Below are 20220 nucleotides of genomic sequence, written 5' to 3' on the forward strand. Positions count from 1 at the left end.
CATGCGGCCCTATTAACAAGTAGTCCGTCTATCATGTCCCAATCTCAGAGGTTATAGCATAACTATGTTCTCAATTTTGTGGGTGCTCAGAATATCTTCCTAGTTACTTCTCAAGCTCCAAACGTCAAGCCCAAATAAGACTCCTAAGAAACAGGACCTACTCAGCAGGATCTTGCCGGTTGTCTTCAGATTGATCGGTAGTTCTTCCACAGGGTGGCAGTCTCTGCATTTTCAGTCCCCAAGGGTACAGGAGGCAACCCACTCTAACCCTTGGACAGAATGTACTGTCCTTCGGTTCAAGTGAAGAGCAAGTCCCCAGTCCTCTGCTCAAACAGATAAAAATAGAGCTTTCTCTTCTTTTTTCACCACGTCCAATTATATTGTAAATAGTAGGTGTCAGGAAGACAGTTTTATAATGCACACTTATTAGTGACAACCTCTAAACCAATTTCCAACTAATTACGGCAGAGAAGCCTCCCCACTTTTCTTGTTTGCGTTCCTGAAAAGGGTCTTTAAGTACCATGCTATATACAAAGATGGCAGGGCCTCTGTTCTGGTGTACAGGGCTCTTAACCAGCAGCAAGATACTCACTTCAGCAATATATTCATTAAAACTATATTTTCTTGCTGAATTATACCCTCAGTTAATATTACTCTTGTGCTTGGAGAAGTTCTTTTGTATTTTCAGAGCACGGCATATGGTAAAAATGATTTAAATATTTTTTTTTTTTTAAAGTAGGCGAAGAAGTAGGAAAAGCCAACAGTGTCAATCCCCCCCCCCAAAAAAAAACACACTTACTTTTTTTCCCTCAGGTAGTTTGCTGTAATTTGGAAGCCTGTTTTGATCATCCATGCCATTGCATTATTGTTTGTTGTGGGTTCCGTCCCACATGGGGACTCTATGCTCTTTGTACATTTTATGTGACAATATATACTGATTAATATCAATAATTTTTTTCCTGTTATTATTTGTGGTGGACTTCAAAGTATGGCATTCTCTACCTACATCCTACACTATAGTTTTAATTGTGCCTATGTTTTATTAAGTATACATATATAATTCCTATAAGAACCGTTGTTTTTTCCTAATACTATTATAGCCCTGGTTCGTATTGAGTATGGTTGCCTTTGTATTTTTATAGAGAATATAGAGCTGTTCATGGGCCTGTAGAAGGCATCACCTGTAATGTGTTTGGGAAAGGCCCCTATTCCTTTCTCAAACACATTAAAATACTGTTGCATCTCAGGCTCCAGGCTGTTTGCATGCAAAACATGGCCCACTTATAAAGAGTCATGGGTTTGACCTTTAAGGTAACAACAAGGAGGGGATATGAAGCGATTTCACATAAATTTTAGTGCCTTAGGAAATCTAAAATAAAAACATTTCCACAAACCTGCCCTCATTTTTACCACAAAATGGCAGCTGCCATTGAGTCTCATGGCTCTCCTGTCACACTCTGATGCCTGGAGGTACAGTAGATATGAGTGTCTTCCACACACCGCAGACATATATCAGGGAGCAACAAACTAAGTGGAATCTATTCTCACACTTTAAGGACAGATGTTTCCCTGTGGATCAGAGATAATGTAGGAGGCTGGTCTAGTTTGTAGTGGGTACCAAAGGTACATACACCTTATACCAGGTCCAGTTATTCCTTATTAGTGAAATGTAGTCAGTGTTTAGAAGCCTGACTGTCTAGAGGTAGCTGTAGGCAGAGCAGCCAAGGCTGAACTCGGAGACATGCCAAACTCTTGCAATACCACTGTAGTCACACAGTACGTACTCACATGAAATACAATACTCAGTGTTACAAAAATAAAGGTATTTTAATTTAGTTTCGCAATGCCAAAAATACTTTGTAGGCTATACTCCCTTAGGAGGTAAGTAAATCACACAATAAATACACTAATAACCAGAAACAGGTAAGTGCACAGTAGGAAAACAGTGCAAATAGTGAAAAACACAATAGGTTGCAATGGGCCTAGGGGGAACACAAACCATATACTAAAATAGTGGAATGTGAAAGTCGTTTTCCCACCTAGGCAAGTGTAGTGTGTAGAGGGGTGCTGGGAGTGTAAGAAAACACCAATGGTAAGTAATGTGCCCCACCCCAGAGCCCAAGAGAGCAGGAGTAAAACACAGCAAGTTTCCTAAAACACACTAGAAGTCTTGATAGAAGATAATGCAAGAACCAGAAGAGACTGCAAGACACCAACAATGGATTCCTGGACCTTAAGACCTGTGAAAGAAAGGGACTAAGTCCAAGAAGCACTGAAGAGTCCAGGGAGAATAGGAGGCTCTGCTAACCCGGATAAAGTTGGAAAAGTGGAACCACCGGTGAGAAGACAAAGTCAGTATTGCACCACAGAAGACAGATGCATGTTCCTGGTTGGTGCAGAAGATGTCCCACGCCGGATGGATGAATGCAGTCTGGTTTGCGTCGCTGGATTCTGCCAACAAGCCTTGGCACACGCAAAGCTCATGGTTAGTGGAAAATGGTGCTTCTCGGGACCAGGAGGGACCTGGTGGACTCTACCCAGGAGAGGGAGACAGAAGGGGCTCTCAGCAATTCAGAGAGCCCTCAGAAGACCAGGCAGCATACACAGAAGTCCCACAGAAGGACACAAATAAGGTGCAAATGGAGGTCCACGCAGAATGACACACAGGACTCTCACGCCGCTGGAGAACCAGTCAGGAATCTGTGCATCGCAGGATGGAGTGCTGGGGGCCTAAGCTGTGTTGTGCATGAAGAACTTCTTAGAAGGTTGCACAAAAGCCTTAGCAACTGCAAGTCAGGCGGTGCACGTGGTACTGTCTTGCGTGGGGAGGCAAGCCATTATCTCCACCAAAGTTGAACAGTTGGAATGCTTAGTCACTTTAGTCCACCACCTGTGTTGCTTGAGCCACGTCTATCTTCTGGCGGGGGGGGTCCAAGCCATCTGTCGCTGCAGCAGAGAGGTGCCTGCTGAAGCAGGGAAGTGACTGTCATTCCACGGGAGATTCCTTCAGTTCTTCTAGTGCAGGCTGAAGGCAGGCAGCCCTCAAAGGATGCACGACCTAAAAACTGTTGCAGTTGTTGGCAGGTGCTGAAGATACAATGTTGCAGAAGTCGTCTTTGCTTCTTTGTTGCAGTTTTATAGAGTTGCTGGAGCAGTCAGTGATTGATCCGTCGGTAGAAGATGAAATAAAGGATGCAGAGGATTTCTGCTGGAGTCTTGCAATCCGAATCTGAAGAAACACCCAGAGGAGAGACCTTAAATAGCCCTGAGAGGGGCATTGATCACCTAACCAGGTGGCGGTCTCTGACATCACCTGCTGGCACTGGCCACTCAGATGCTCCTAGAGTGCCCCACCAACTTGGAATCCAAGATGGCAAAACCCAGGGACACTCTGGAGGAGCTCTGGGCACCACACCTGGGGTGGTGATGGACAGGGGAGTGATCACTCCCCTTTCCTTTGTCCAATTTTGTGCCAGAACAGGGACTGGGGCGTCCCCGAACCAGTGTAGACTGGATTATGCAAGGAGGGCACCATCTGTCTTCAAAGCATTTCCAGGGGCTCTGGGAGGATACCCCTCCCATGCCTGTAACACCTATTTCCAAAGGGAGAGGGTGTAGAACCCCTCTCCTATAAAAGAATGCATTGTTCTGCCTTCCTGGGATTGAGCTGCTCAAGCCCCAGGAGGGCAGAAGCCTGTCTGTGAGGTGCCAGCAGCTGGGGCTGCAGTGAACACCTCAGAAGACTGGTATGGCAGTACTAGGGATCCACGGTGGAGCCCCCAGGATGCATGGAATTGTGCCACCAACACGGGAATCAGTATTGGGGTATAATTCCCAGTTGTTACACACCTACACAGTTAAGCATACTGACAGAAACAGTGAAACAGACTGACAAATAGGCAACAAACCATGATCACTAGGGTGCTGTCTAGCAGGATCCCAGTGATGCAGTTAAAACAAACAGGCCAAAAAGGGGGGTAACCATGCTAGAAAGAGGTTACTTTCTCACATTTACGAAATCAAAAATAAAAATGTTTCCACAAAATTGCCCTCATTTTTAACATAAAATGGCAGCTGCTATCGAGTCTCATGGCTCTTCTTTCGCACTCCGACGCCTGAAGGTACAGTAGATATGAGTGTCTCCCACACACTGCAGACCTATATCAAGGAGCAACAAACTAAGCAGAATCTATTCTCACACTTTATGTACAGACTTTTCTATGTGGATCAGAGAGCAGTCAGCTCTTTGTGCACGCCGATGCTGTCATTCAATTAATGAGGACATGTTGAAAGTGGTAAAATAAAATAAATTCTAGCTTACACAACAAGAATTTTCAATTCTATTAACGACACCGAGGTGAGGGTTATGCTTTCTCTTTCTTTTACTGTTCCAAACAGCAGCCTATCAAAAAACAGTAAAAGAAAAACATCAATACCCATAATGCACAACAATAGTATCCCATGGTCAATCATAATCCAAGACCCTAACCCATAAAAGCCATGACCCCAAAAGTCACTTCCTCTTTCTTTGTCATATTCAGATAAGAACTAGAACTCAATAGAAACCCAACTCCCTCCAGATTAAACAGTCCAAGATCAACCAAATCAGAAGTCCACAACACCACAATTCAAGCTCAACAGGCACCAGGACAGGCTAGGACAGAAGCAGCTTCAGCAGAAAAACTGAGATCAATAGACCTGCCTTCTTCAGAAACAAAAATCAATAGAACCAAACCATCAAGGTGTCTTCTGATCTGTTCCTAAAGGTGACAAAAAAATTGAAGGTAATATTTTCACGAAAATAACAGATACTCAAATATCAAAAGTCTGTATACAATCCATAATTCAGGGTGGGCAAAACCCCAAACATTTAGAAGAAGAATCATAAAACCAAATATGGTTCATATAGAGTCATGGGAGGGATATTCCTCACCTCTGTGTCTTTAATAGAATTGAAAATTCTTGATGTGAAAGCTAGAATTGTTTTTATTCTATGTCAGGACCAGAGGATCCGATTATGCTAGTTTAAACCTGCCCAATTACCACAGTCACTACATCAACCACCGGTTTGTGGTAGAATTTTTGAAAAGTAGATTCTGAAGACAAATCCGCTGCTCTCATAATGTCCTCCAGACGAGAGCCTAACACATAGTTCTTGCAAGCCATTGCTCCCCTAGCTGAATGAGCCCCAAATTTAGTAGATTCTATTCCCGCTTCATTCATCAACCATCTCATCCATCTTGACAAAGTAGCAGGCAACACTGGTTTAAAAGGTTTCTGTAATGATATTAACAATTGACCCCTAGAATCTTGTCTGATATCGTCCGGAGCAGTTTCATAAGCTTTCAGATATTGAACTAGACACATTTGTGGATTTTCAGGAAACATAGGATATGTTACCAACCTGCAATTGTTTTTCATTCTTCTGGTGATGTTAAATGTCACACCCTTCAGAGAGAAGACTCTCCCTGCTAAAGCCAGTGCTCTAACATCCAACACACGTTTACAAGAGATGAAACAAAGTAACATAGTTAACTTCGCTGAGATTTGCTTTCTGGAAAGATAACGATTAGATGGCCATTTGTCTAAGAATCTCAAAATTATGTCCACATCCCAAACGGAAGAATAGCTAGGTTGAGGAGGAGACGACATGCAAATCCTTTTCATTACTTTGCAAACTAAAGGATGTTCCCCAACCGGCTTACCTTCAATCTGTTCATGACCAGGTGAAATGGCAGACCTGAAATTGTTGACTGTATGGTAAGCTAAGCCTGAGCTCTCGATTTTGCTAAGAAATTCACAATCATGTCAACGTTCGACCCCATGGGATCAAGACCCCGTCCTCACACCAACTATACCATCTCCACCAAGTTGAGGCATACCGTTTATGAGTGCCTGCTACCCTGGCCTGTTTGATGAAACCTGCAGTTGGTTGCGAAATGCATGGGGAATTCCATCTTGACCTAAAACCATCCAAACCATCAACTGCCGTTTTTGTGACAGGACCAATGGATGTTGAAGGCCTTCCGGACTCAACAGAAGATTCTGACGAGGCAGAATGAGAAGAGGAGCAGTGCAGGCTAACAACAGAGCTTCCTGGAACCAGGGCTGAGCTCTCCAAGAGGGGTCAGGAGCACAATCTCCACCTTTTGAGCCGAACCTGGGACAGAACCCTGGGAATCATCATTAATGGAGGAGAGGTACACCCCCAAAATGGAGTCCAATCCTGGAGAAAGGCATCTGTCGCCAGAGCCAAAGGATCCGGACGCTAACTGAAAAATGTTGGTATTTGGAAATTGAGATGTGACACAAAAAGATCTATGTCTCAAGGACCCAAATCCAAAAGAATCTGGTGAAAAAAATCCTGATCCAGCCTCCAATTGCTGGCATCCCTCAAATACCTGGAGTTCCAGTCTGCTATGGTATTCTGAGACCCCGGAAGATAAACCGCTGTGACGCTCATTCGGTGGCTGTGGAGACGTTGTTCCGACCTCGACCCATGGCCCCCTTCGCAATCGATCCTCATTGTGCCCCCCACCCCACTGACTGGCATCGAATTCGATCTCCATGCCTGGATGAGATCCTAAAATGGCTCTGCCGTTCCAGGCTTCCATATGTTCCAACCACCACCAAATTTCCATCTTGATTTCCTCAGATAATGGAGTCTGTTCTGAGTAAGCAAGGCCCTTCCGAAGGTGTTGAATTTTTAACCTCTGAAGAGCACGATAATGAAGTAGGGCCGGGAAGATGGACTGAATGAAAGAGGACAGAAGTCCTACTATCCCGGCAATCGCTCTCAATGATACAGTCTGGTGGGCTAAAGCAGACCTCAACTCCCTCTTGATGTTGCAAATCGTTTGAGAAGGGTATTATTTAGCTGGGATTGGACTGAATCTGTCTGCAACCCCAGAAAACCTATCACCTGAGAAGGAATCAACAATGACTTCTGTACATTGATAATGAATCCCAGATCCTGTAAAAGTTGAACAGTCCATGATAAATGACTCCAAAGAGTCTGTGCATCCTGTGCCACCAGCAAGATGTCGTCCATATAAATTATCAAACAAACCCCTTTTGCTCGAAGGGACTCCACCACTGGTCTTATCAATTTGGTGAAGCACCAAGGAGCTGACAACATGCCGAAAGGGAGAGCCTTGAATTCTAGACACTGGCCTCTCCACAGAAATTGAAGATATCTCCTGTGAGGAGGAAAAGTGGGAACTGAGAGGTAGACGTCCTTGAGGTCCAGACAAACAATCCAATTGCCCTCTAATAAAATGTCTCTCAGCATGTGTATTCCTTCCATTTTGAAGTATCTGTATAAGATCCAGTGATGGAACTCTTTTAGGTTTAACACTAGATGATGACCTCCACCCTTTTTGTCTACCAAGAAAATAGGGCTGATGAAGCCTAAAGGGTAAGGGGAGGAATAACGTACTGCTTCTTTGGCGGGAAGAGACTGAACCTCTAAATCTATGAAAGACTGATCTGCTAGGGAAAAATACTCAGGCCCGTGATTGTTTCGGAGTACTGAAGAACTCCAGCCTGACACCATCTGAAGAACCCAAGGGTCCCCAGAAATCAGTTTCCAATTGTGTAGGAATAAGCCCACCCTGCACTCAACATCACCTGAGAAGAAGGTTTGTGTATGACCCTTTACCGGAATATTCAGCATCCTGGATCGCACCCTGTTGTCCCCTCCTGGGACCGCGGCAGAATCTGAAGCATCCTCGGGAACGGGTGGGGAAAAGATGGTGACTGCAGATTCCCTGTACCAACCTCCTCTACCTCTGGGATAGTAGACTTGAGGGCTTGAAAATGATCCTCGGCCGGGCATACATCCTCCATAAAGACCGGCCCTGAGACAAAGGCCTTGTTTGAAAACTTTTTTTAAGGGGCATTTGTGCTTTATTGAGGGAGGAGTAGGTAGAGCAGATTTTTGATAATTCTTTGACGAATGATGCTCCAAAGAGCAAGACCCGCTTCCAAAGTCGCTAAATCGTTTAGTTTAGGGTCGATACGCAATAGGAAGATCCTTCTGCGTTCAGAAGAAATAGCACAGTTAGTATTGCCTACCTGGCAGATGGCTCTCTGTGCCCAGCCAATCAAGATATTAGTATCCCCCCTGCTCCAGACTCTTTGGCGTGAAAAGCCAGTTCTAAAATCTTGGTTAGAGGACCCGACATGTCCAAAAGTTTGTCTTGGCAGTTACCCCACCCTGTCTAAGCCCTTCTTTGGGTTTTTAGAGTACTTCTTCATGAACATCACCATAGTTGGGTCCACTTCTGGGGTGTTAGCAACTTTTCCCTCTAAGTCTGGCCTGGGGCATTCCGCTCGAAGGCGGGCACGGACCTTCTTATCAAAACTCTTGCATATGTGAGATTGTACATACTTAGCTACTTAGGGAGGGGAACTACATTGGATGCTCTGAGGTGAATAATCTCAGTGGGGTCAAAATCGAGAACTTTAGGAAGTGAGACATGGGGCCTCGTTGACAGATTGTTGAACCCTACAATCAAGGGCCTCAACCAGATTCATTTCTATCTGGTCATTATTATCCTCAGGGTAATACCCTGACTAATCCTCATTCCACTGAGCCATTCTCCTGACTGAAATAGATATTCAAGCAGTTGACTGCACAGGAGAGATCAAAGGGGGGTGTAAAAACCCCTGCCAGGCTATTTTTTATATGCCTATAGAAGGTGGAGGGAGCAGCCTGGAATATACACTCTAGGCAGTGCCTAATCGCTTTATACAACTCTGTACTCAGAGCAGCAGGGTGTCAAGGGAGCACAAAGGGAAAAAAGAGGGGCACTTCCTTGCAGTCGCGTCACGGTGAAACGAGCGGGCTTCTCTGATAAAATCTGAGGGAAAACGCTGACTCGTACATGCGACGCAACTCGAGTAATAGAAATATGACTACGCAAAGGACGTATAGACAGCTCCCGTTCCACAAGGCAGAGATACGATCAGACAGCCGATATTGAATTCAGCGCTCAACAAGCGCTGCACGGTATATATGATAAAGAGCGCAGAATCGCTTTGCTAGTACCAAAATATGTAATACAGTATGCAAACCAAGTGGGAATAATAATGCTGTACTTATCTGGCTGCGGAAAAGCAAAGAAAGAGGAAGTAACTTTTGGGGTTATGGCTTATATGCGTTTTGGATTATGATTGGACCATGTAATACTATTGTTGAACATCATGGGTACTAATGTTTTTGTTTTACTGTTTTCTGATTGGCTGCTGTTTGGAACAGTAAAAGAAAGAGAAAGCATAATCGGAGCCTCCGGTCTTGACATAGAATTACTTTCGGTGTTCACCTGACCTATTCGGAATGACGGAGCATTCTCAATAATAATATTACACTTACCAGGCAAAAGAAAGGTGTTTTCCAATGATGGGAATGGGTCGCTTTTCTGTACATGCACATTGTATCAACTGAAGTGGATATTTTATAAATTAAGAAGACGCCACCCCAATGTTGACCGTCTTTGTAAGCCAGAAATCGCACTGGTTGCAACTTTCACGAGGTAAGTGAGGCCCAGCTTGCACAGCAATCGGGAGGCTTGTAAATTGTCAGAATCGCTTTCGAAACACATTAATGTAAGTGCCCGGATTGAATTGGAAAAAAGTGAGGCCTTTTATATTTTACATTTATTTGAATGTACAAATGTCTTGAACAACGGGCTGCTAACTTTCTCTGTTAAAAAAAAAAAAAGGCCTGGAAAGAGGATGTAAATGGAACTTAATATAAAATTGCCTGCATATATTTTAATCTTGCCTTTTCTGTCCCTGTTTACTTAAATTATTTTTTGGGGAACATTAAGGCAGCTGTAGCACACATGTTGAAGTAATTTCTTTCTATAAATATTAAAAAAATATATGTAATGCTAAAGGGAAATTAAAACAGCTTTAGGTCACATACCCAGTTTTAATCCTGGCCAGACCTTAAAAACATGCCATGGCAGGGAGTACTTTGTACTCCGATTTCACTTTTGTGGGCAGTGACTGCCACAATCTGACAACCTTCAAGGCCATTATCTGCAAGCAATTGCACTGCTGTAGCACAGATAATGGTTTGTGTAAATGTGGCTTACTCCTGCTTTTCAGTTATCTACTTCAGTTCCATTACACAAATCAGTGTGAACCATATATTCAGATAAGACATTTATTGTGTCTCAGCATATGTATAGGTTTTTCATACATGCCAACATTTTAGGAGAGGAAAGTGGGAGATTTAGGAAAAAAATATCTGGGACAACATTTTTCCTCCATTGACATATATTGAGACAGAAGCAATTTCAGGCGGGAGACATACAAAATAACCCAGTTTCTTTTCCTTCAAAAATCATGAATCTTCTGTCTGAATCGGGTCTATTGGCATGTATGTCTTTTCATCATGCACCCATCCATTGAACTCAAAACGGAACTTCTGTAATTAATAAGATTCTTTATCAAATTAGTCTTGCGATAAAATGTGTGACGCATACCAGTTAGTTTCTCTTCTCTTCACCTTTGTTCATTTCTTCAAACAAAGCCTCACAATTAAAATCTGCTCTTTCCATAAAATGCCTTACTCCTTTATAAGGATAACCCCTCTCCAGGAATGTGTAATTCAAGTCCTTAGCATGGCATAAATAATCAGAGACATCCATCCAACTCCTAAGCTGCAAAAACGGACTAAGTAGAGGATGTTCTCTTTGACTTCTGGGATAACTACTACAAATGCATGAAATACTAGTATAAAGTGCCTTGATATCTTGCGTAACCAGCCATACCTGATCCATATGAAACAACACTTCCCAACTTTTCAATAATATTATGGTATATTAGACAAAAGAGGGGAAGTTTGAAGCCAGTTCTTCAACAATGTGTGAAAATAAATACGGAGGGTTTTAAAATAAGGGATAGTAAAGATATCTTAGAAGAAATTCAGCTAATGTCAATATGTTGAAAAAGGTCTTCCAAGGATGTTCTTCAAACTTAGTGTGAGTTTAGCTTGAATGGTTGTATCCTCCAAAATTGTTTACACAGGTTCTTCAATTATATCCATATCTCCAATATTCCATTCCCTGTTTATATTACTAACAACATCCAATCTCTGGAACATTTGATGGTGATTTGCGACCATCTCCTGCGTCTTCAGTTATCTTACTTGGTTAATTATTTATTTTTTAACCTGCAGACTGGAGTTACTTCCCGGCAATATTCTACCAAACATTTTGTGAGAGACTGTTCTAGTCCTTTTCTTTTTCACATTTGCCAAAACTCTCCCACTTGTCTCTATTCTTAATTATCTCTATTCCTTTATGTGTGGCTATACTTCTGGTCTGAGGCATAATGTTAACAAAAAAAAAGTGTTGCCTCGGTACAAAGCTCTTAGTCATCTGTCTATGTAACATTTCTGCAATGTCCATCTTAATCTTGATGTCTGTGTTTTGAAATGATCTTTCCTTTTATACCAACTGGTCTGCTGCCCCTATTATGGTCTTCTGTAAGGTATCAGGGGAATTCCTTAATCTCGTCCCTTGACAAGGCTTATACTTACAAAGCAATTTAATTACTATTGTGCAATTTTTATATAGTATACGTGTCAGTTATTTGGTTCCTTAGACTTTTACTTTCAGATATGCCTGCACTTCTGTTTTTCTAAGACCACTTAACTGTGTGGTTGTTGGTAGGCAGCACTTGCCAAAAATAGCAAGGGTTGGGGGGTTCTTTTGATTGTTAGGTTTTCCCTGTAGTTTTATTCTGAAGGGAATTCAGGGGGGTTTATTGTGACCCATTGGCCAAACTTGTAATCAGCTGTGTCAGAGGCCCTGCTTGGGGTCTTTGTAGGTCTTGTGCATATTGGGTACAAGTATACTTTCCTAGTTGGTAGTGAAGTGTTTCAAGTGTGTGCATGGTTCAGCCAGGCAGAACCCACCACTCTAGACAGGGCCAGTAAGTTACACACTACAGAGAACCTTTGATCACCCCCCTGCTAGCGTGGCACAGAGCAGTCAGTCTTATCCCCAGAGGCAGCGTTTGCATAACACTCACACTAGCGACACCGTAAATACACCACACAGGATCTTATAAAAAAATATACACAGTATATATACGTGGGCCCAAAAACATGATTCAATTATTGGGCTTACATTGCCAATTCTGAGATATTTATGATTAGAAGAATAGGTTTCTCTGTATTGTAAACATCCTCAGACCAGAAACAACATAAATCATATGCATTGTGCAGGATATGTAACCCCTGAAATGTCCTCCATATCCTGACATTAGGTGCACCCAAATGACATGCATCAGAGCGATGGTGCAAGAACATATGATCAATGCAATGAGACTGTATCTTGATGAGGCAAGGGTCAGGATACTGCACACCTAGCAACACTTTGCAGGTTCATCATACATTAGTACAGGTACTGCGGGGGAACAGGTCATCTGACCAAATGACATAATTTATGTACACAATGACAAGAATATCAATCACATTAGTATACTTAGGGCATTGTGCCATTATTTGGCATGTTACGGTAATTGAGGATTTTCCTTCTCAGGATAGTGTTTCCTAAGGATACGTGTGACCCAGGTGCATGGGCTCACCTACTATACAATATATGGAGGCTTATTGAAGTGACAGGAACAGGACCTCTGTCGAGGGTTTACCCCTGTCCCACCACCTACACAGCATCCAGGTGCCCCCACACAGTGTGCCGCAACACGAGGATTGGCACACACTGCATACTTATGTGGTGGCCTCGTGGGGTCCCACATGTGGATTAACAATTGTTTGCGGTCATGTGGGGCAACAGCTAGTTTAGGAGGACGCCTAGCACTGCTCAGGCCACATTCAGCGGTTCCAGAACCCTCCAGGGTCTTCCAAACTGCTATCAGTAATGCCTGCAACTGGAACCACCCAAAAAGGCATGCAGGCCGCTGATCGGCGGGCCGTGTGTCCGGGACTCTCTGGGGCTGTCAGCATTGCCCAGGCAGCGTGTCTCTGAGGGAGAGGGGGCTGCACAGAGGGTCTCTTCTGAGGGGTGATGCGGCATCAAGCGCACCAGTCTAGCTGATGGGGTCCCTGTGGAGGAGTTTCTCACAGTGTGGCTGGCGAGGGGCAGTCTGATTGGCTCTGACAGAAAATGTGCAGCACTCACCCGGCACCACTCTGCTCCCAGGAAAAGCACTCCTGCCTCCTTCTCATTGCAGTCAGTAGGGCACTCCCTACGCTGTCCTAGCAAACACCGCATGGCCGGTACAGCAAGGAAACTAAAAGTGGGGTGCTAAGTACGCACTACCTTCTTGGTGAGGAGGGCCAATTCAAGAGACAGCTCTCAACACACGCTGCATGAGTAGCACTCAGGGTTAAATGAAGCGCCCACCACGTAATAAGGGTTACAAAGTGCTATAGAGACAGGGCCAGGGGCAGCAATCAATGTACTCCACAAGATGGTCCCCTGGGAGAACATTTGGGGTACCAGAGATGCAGTAGGCCAGCACATCAAAGACAAAGGGTAGCGGTTCCTTCTGGCAGTCCTGGTCGTGTTGAGTGAACCCAGAGTCTTGGAGCAGCTGGCAGCAGGGCAACAAGCAGAAAAGCAATCAGGTGAGTTCCTTGGGTCACCCAGCAGCATCAGCAGCAGGGCAACAACAAAGACCAGCCCAAATTAGTCCTTTTGCAGCTCAGCAGACGTTCTGACGGAGGTTCAGTTCCACTTCCAAAAGTGCTCTAAAAACATGGAGTCAGAACCCCTGTACTTATACTCAAATATGTCTTTGTTTAGGGGGTGACTTCAAAGGAACCCCTCCAAGTGAAACACAACACCCCTTCAACCCAGTCCTGTCTCCAGACATCAGTCGGGGTAATAAGCCCATTGTGTGAAGGCAGAACACCACCTATTGACATGGAGGGTGTGAATGACTCTCCCTCTGTCCAGCCCAGGATGACTATCAGTGTGCAGATGCCTCTTCTTTCACTCCCAGCCCCTTCTTTGGTATGGCGGTTTCAAAAGTATGCAGTAGCTGTCACTCTGCCATAAACATGGATTGGAGTCAGGCTGCAAAGCACTAGAGTTATAAGCACAGAGAAATGCCCACTTTCTAAAAGTGACATTTCTAAAATAGTAATATAAAATCCAACTACACAGTAAGCAGGGTTTCTCACTACCATTCGAAACATACCAAACATGCCCACACTACTCCTCTCAGATCAGAAATTACCACTTAGACATATATAAGGGAATTCCCAATGCAACCGTATGAGAGAAGCAGCACTCACAGTAATGAAAAACCAATAGGCTGTTTGTCGCTACTAGGGAATGTAAAACATACAAGTCCATGTCTGACCATTTACATACACTGCATCATGCTCATAGGGCTATCTAGGGCATACCTGAGGGGTTACTTAGGTGTAGTAAAAAGGGAGTTTAGGCCTTGGTAAATAGTTTAAATTGCCAAGGCAGTGTGGCAGTAAACTGTGCACACAGGCCCTGCAATGGCAGGCCTGATACAAGTTTGAAAGGCTACTTTTGTGGGTCACGTAATATAGCCTTAGAACCCGCCGTAGCGGGCTCTACCGGCTATTAAAGGCCCGCTCCCGAGTTAAATGCCCGAGCTGAAGGCGAGGGCATTTAACAAGGGAAAGGGCCTTTAATAGCCGGTAGAGCCCGCTACGGCGGGTTCTAAGGCTATTAGAACATTCTGCCACTCAGGGCAGAATGTTCTCTTAAAAAAAACAAATTGCTCACGGAGCCCGAGGGGATTAGAATCCCCTCGGGCTCCGTGAGGCTTTGTTCACAGCTGCTGCTGTGAACAAAGCCCATTGGAATGTTGGCGCTGCGGGATTTTACCGGCCAGTAAAAGCCCGCAGCACTCCATTGTTTTCAATGGAGCTGCCAACTTCCAATGTTCTAATCAGTGCTAGAGACCCACTAGTACCATTTCATTTACAGGCCCTGGGTACATGGAATACCACTTTACAAGGGGCTTACAGGTAAATTAAATATGCCAAACAGGTGTAAGTCAATTTTACCAAGTTATAGGGGAGAAAGCACATGCATCTTAACACTGATTAGCAGAGTCCTAAAGCCAACAAAAAGAGGGGTGGAAAAATAGGAGAAAGACGAAAAGTTTGGGGATAACCCTACATAAAGGGCCATTTCTAACAATGGGGCAAATGCATTGCTGTGATTATTTTTGTTGATCCCATAGTTAAGCTGGTGGGATGATGATCGATCTCATCCTACACTAAGGGGTATAAATTATCAAGTCAAAGTAAGTAAGTATCTCTCTACTTAAGGTTTGCCAAGGGCTGCACTATCCTGGTAACTTATATGACCCCATGTCCTCTGTTCCTTAATTCCCTGTACCCATGTTTTTCTTATACCCAGTTGCCCTTGTGGCATTTTAGACTTTCCTTGGGGGTTTGTGTAGTGCAGCTTTGCCTCTTGGTTCTTTATGCTCTTGTGGGCAGACTTGTATGTTCTGTTGTGTGGTTTATCATTAGGGAGTATTTCAACATTCCTCTGATCCAAGTAAGTGTTGACGTTATTGTTACATTTTGAGGGTTTGCCACGCGATGGTGTTTTAAAGGTCGGAGACATGATGTGTGACCGAACCCTGCGAGTCTGGTTTATCCTTGTGTGATGTTCTGCAGTGGGTTTTTGTTCTTGCAGCCATCTACCTAATCTGTACTACCTATGACACTGTTGTCAGATAGAGAATAACCTGTGAGAGCAAAGAGAAAGTTAGATGGATGTTGACAGACTGAGGAGTTCGATAGGTGCACATCTGTGCAGGGATAGATCAGAGAAGTAAAGCAGGGGTCTTTGTGTATGTAAGCACTGGAGGATAGCTCGGGTGTGTGGAAAGTAAGAGATAACTATGAGGTTTGTACTGGATAAGAGATCATCAAGCTGGCCAAAGGATAGCTTTGTTGTCTACAAGTCGCCTGAGTAAAAGATGGCTCTGCTGTGAGTGTCAAGTAAATATTTGGACAGCTGTTCCTGCCTGCAGATGCATGTCAATTTAATCTGTATACCAGTGCCGGTGCTCTCACAGGACTGTGCCCAACAGCACTGCAGAGACTACCTGCTATCTTTCATTAATCAATACATGTATCTGCAGACTCAGATAAGCCTGCCTGATCCTTCTCATTAATAGACACGTATGTGTAGAACGCAGAATAGTAAAGAGTTAAGGGCATGCCCATCACTCACTTGCGTCAACAGTGTGATGTTCTGGGACCATAGGGACAGGAGGGTTGGAGACAAAGGCCATCATCAGGTTATGTAACAACCCTGGCACTACAGGGCCATTGCATTTGCCATGACCCTAGGCTGCCGGTATGTTTGCTCAGGTAAGTCAACAATGATCACGGGGGATTCACTCAGCCAAAGCTAGCAACCCCTTACGTCTGCGAGCCTTTGTGATCAACTTTAAATCATTGAAAATCAATTTGATTTATGTCCTCCTGTATCAAATTCATAATTGAGCTATTGTACAGATGCAAGTGCTGGATGCATAATAGATTTGTACTGGAACCAAGCTACTTTGTCCAGGAAGAAAATAAACAAATGGAGGAAGAGATGACAAGTCCTGAAGTTCACTCACCTGCCTGACAGAAGTTACAGTGATGAGAAATATGGTCTTAAGCACAGGTATGCATCAATGACAACCATGCATAGCATCCAAAGGCAAGCAAATCAGGTATGTCAAAACAAGATATAGATTCCACTGCAGCATTATAAAAGGAGCAGATGGGAGCAAATGGTTCAGTCTCTTCACAAAAACAAAAACGACTACAATCATCACAACAGGTGATCTGAAGTGAGACGGCTGATCTGGTAAACATAAAAAGGCCAACAGGGCAGATAAGTAACCTTTAACTGTGGCCACTGCCAGACCTTGCTTGGCCAAGGATAAAAAAGTATTATATAATGGATCATGTAAGTGATGGTTATGATGAGAAGAATACCCCCACAACTAATGTCTCCCAGTGTCCTGCACATACAGTTTTGGTGACAGGACGCCATGGCTGCCAGAATGACACTAACTACTTCAGAAGGAGGATCAAATGTCATTAACTGTCCGCGATCTCTGCCTCGCAAACCCAGTAACGATGCATTGATCATGACAGACAGTTCTGGGTGGGACAGAGAGAGCAGTCTGCCACCAGTTCGATTGTGGCCAATTAGCCACTATTGTAGATCTTTTGCAGTCTCCGACGACACCTGGATGCAGTCTGTCAGAGTTCCTTGGTGCTGAGCCGACTGAGACTTCATATCCTATTGCAGAGCTGCCAGGTGCCACCTGCAGTGGTCCACAAACAAGAGGGTAAGAGACCCAGAAGCCTCAGCGCAAACCTCACTGAGACCCAGGCAACAGGTTGAAACATTGGGCACGTAGCCCTAATGTCCTGGAATGATTAAGGCGGACGGATGGCTCTGAACTTGACTTGCCTTAGTAAGAAGTTCAGCGGGCCCAGGTCTATAATGGAACGAATGCCCCCGTCCTTTTTTGGTATCAGAAACTAACAGGCGTAACACCCAATCCTGATTTCTGAAACCGGAACCCTCTCTATTGCTCCCCTGGCTAATAGGGCTAAAACATCTCCTCTGAGTATAAACAAGGGATCCTGCTGGGGATATTGCACTGTAGATGGAATGTCTGGAGGAAGTGAAAGAAAAGGTAGTCAGTAACCATGTTTCATGATCTGCAGCACCCATTAATCCAAGGTGGTGCTCCTCCAAGGCAATCTCTAACCGAATGATTGAGTGATGTCAAAGTCAAATTAGAGAGGTTTTGATGCAGTTACAGAAGGGTGTCTGGGCATAACACTGCCCTTGAGGACCCGAATGCTGCCATCTATTTCTCCCCAATCATGGCTACTAAAGGACTGGGTGGCCTGCTGTAGTTGAGGCGAACACTACCTCTGACTTTAAAGGTGGCCCATACCAAAGCCTCAAAAAGGGCAATGTTGCTGGGGAAGCCAATGAGCTGATGGAGTTAAACCAAGAGAGTAGGTGGTGGCTTGGCTTTCTTTGCATCTTTCAGTGGTTGAATCAGCTTTTGCACCATCTAACCTAGAGCCATCAAAAGGCATACCCATCAGTGATTGCTGTACATCTGTGGGAAAGCCTGTAGACCGAATTTAAGCCTGGCCCCTTAGAGCAACACTGGTACCAACTGCCCTTCCTAGATAGTCATTTGTGTCCAGGCTCGACTTAATAGAACGATTTAGCTGCATCTTGGTCATTAATACCTAAACATTGTAAAATCAGAGGGCCAAATATGGTACTGCATGCAACACGTCAGACACCTTGTCATACAAAACATGGGATTAGCTCCCCAAAAACTTTAAAATATTTACAGACTTAAGGGCCAAACTGGCCAAAGTAAATACCCTTTTTGCATATTTCTCCATCCTCCCGACTCCCTATAAGGAGTAATGGTAGGAAAAACATTAAGGTTGGTATGGCTAGTAGCAGTCTGTACCACAAGGCTCTCTGGAAGCAGAAGCTGCAGAAGGAGATCTGGATCACCGGGAGAAGGTCTGTGCCTTTGTGCAATTTGTCTATTTATTTGTGGGCAAGATCCTGGTTTAGCACAGGTGCCCACCAGCTCTGCCCTCCTTATTACTGTGGGAAAGGAGGCTGTTACTTCAGTGGCCATGCCAGGATTAGGTGACACTAACCCAATATAAGGTTAAGTATCTAGCTCACTAGCATCTTGCAAATCTTGCTGAATGCACAACGCCACCCATTGGCACTGGAGGTAATAGCTATGCAAAAGTTTCCAGATCCATTTTGACACCTGGGAAGTTCAAAAAGTGAGGACTCTGTGGCTAGAATTCTCTATTAGAAGTGGCACCAACAATGCATTTGAGCTAACATTATCACCAACATTTTTTTTTGAAGTCTTTGGAACCTGTGGTCAGTCAAGGCACAGGACAGGATGTTGATTCTGTTAATCTCCTGTCACCAATTTTATGTACTTCATGTCTTGCACACATATCAGGTTATGGAAGAAAGTACCTTCGGTGGTCCTGTGCCTGAGGGACCACATTGCTGCCGTGCAGAGGTCCTTTATGGAGGCATTCGCCATGAATGACAGCAATGTCGCCCATTTCCCTTCCTAAGTGCACAATTGATCTTTGCCTCAGCACTACACCGGATGTCTTGTAACTTGTCTAGATTGCTTGGACTATCCATCTAGCAGTGGTGATCGGTGAGCCATTGCTTGCTGGTGCGAAGGAGATGAAGAATTGATTTTCCTGCCTGATTTGTCATGTTTCTTATAGGTAATACACAACCACCCTTCTGACATCCAGTTGGTGTAGAGCTCTTTCTGCTTGTGTTCTTGGATTATAGAAAAAAGCTGGCAGTTGTATAGCTTGGTGGCCTTGAAAATGTGAAGCGGCCTTTGACAGAAATTGTGGGGTTTTTCTTCATTACTACTTCATCCTTATATATCTGTAAGTACGGTATTTGCATTATGAGTGATTGCAACTCACTAACTCTCCATGAAGATGTGATGGCAATCTAAAAGTATGTCTTGAGTGTCAAACAGTTGAGCTGTACCTTGAACCTCGGTTCGAGTGCAGATTTCTTGAATTGCAATAGGTTTAATTTCCATAGTGGCATGGGCACTGACCTTGTTGGTGCCACTCTTTTGGCCCTCTTTAAAAAATCTCTTGACCATCTGTGTACTTAAGTTTATTCCTGTGGTACTACTATGGCAGAGAGCTGAACCCTAAATGAAGTGCATGATAGACCCCCATCCAACAAGTGGGGTACTTGACCATAGTCTCCTGTATTAATTTATCCTTACGTTTTACTAATTTGTACTAGTATAGGAACCTGTTCCATTTTGCACTTTCTTGTGGTTCATCTTTTGGCTTCTCTCACAACTTCTGTGACTCACTGTGGAAGTCCCAGGGGGGCAAATTCTTTACTCCTCAGCACCCATGCTTCAAGGCTTAGGGTTGCTGGTCCAGTGTGGTACATCTGGCCTCCTTGGATTATTAGTAAGGAGGCAGTCTCATCACCTGGTGTTATGCCATCTCCACCAGATCAGAGAACGCCCAAGTACTACTTCCGGGGGCCAATGTCACCGCTCATGCAAAGGTAATTTTTTATTTTATTTTCAGGAGTAGTAGTCCATCAGAGAGCACTGGTTTATATGCTGTCTCTACAACCGCATTTGTTGATGATTGTT

Source organism: Pleurodeles waltl, chromosome 11, assembly GCF_031143425.1.
Source record: "Pleurodeles waltl isolate 20211129_DDA chromosome 11, aPleWal1.hap1.20221129, whole genome shotgun sequence".
Taxonomy (NCBI): Eukaryota; Metazoa; Chordata; class Amphibia; order Caudata; family Salamandridae; genus Pleurodeles; species Pleurodeles waltl.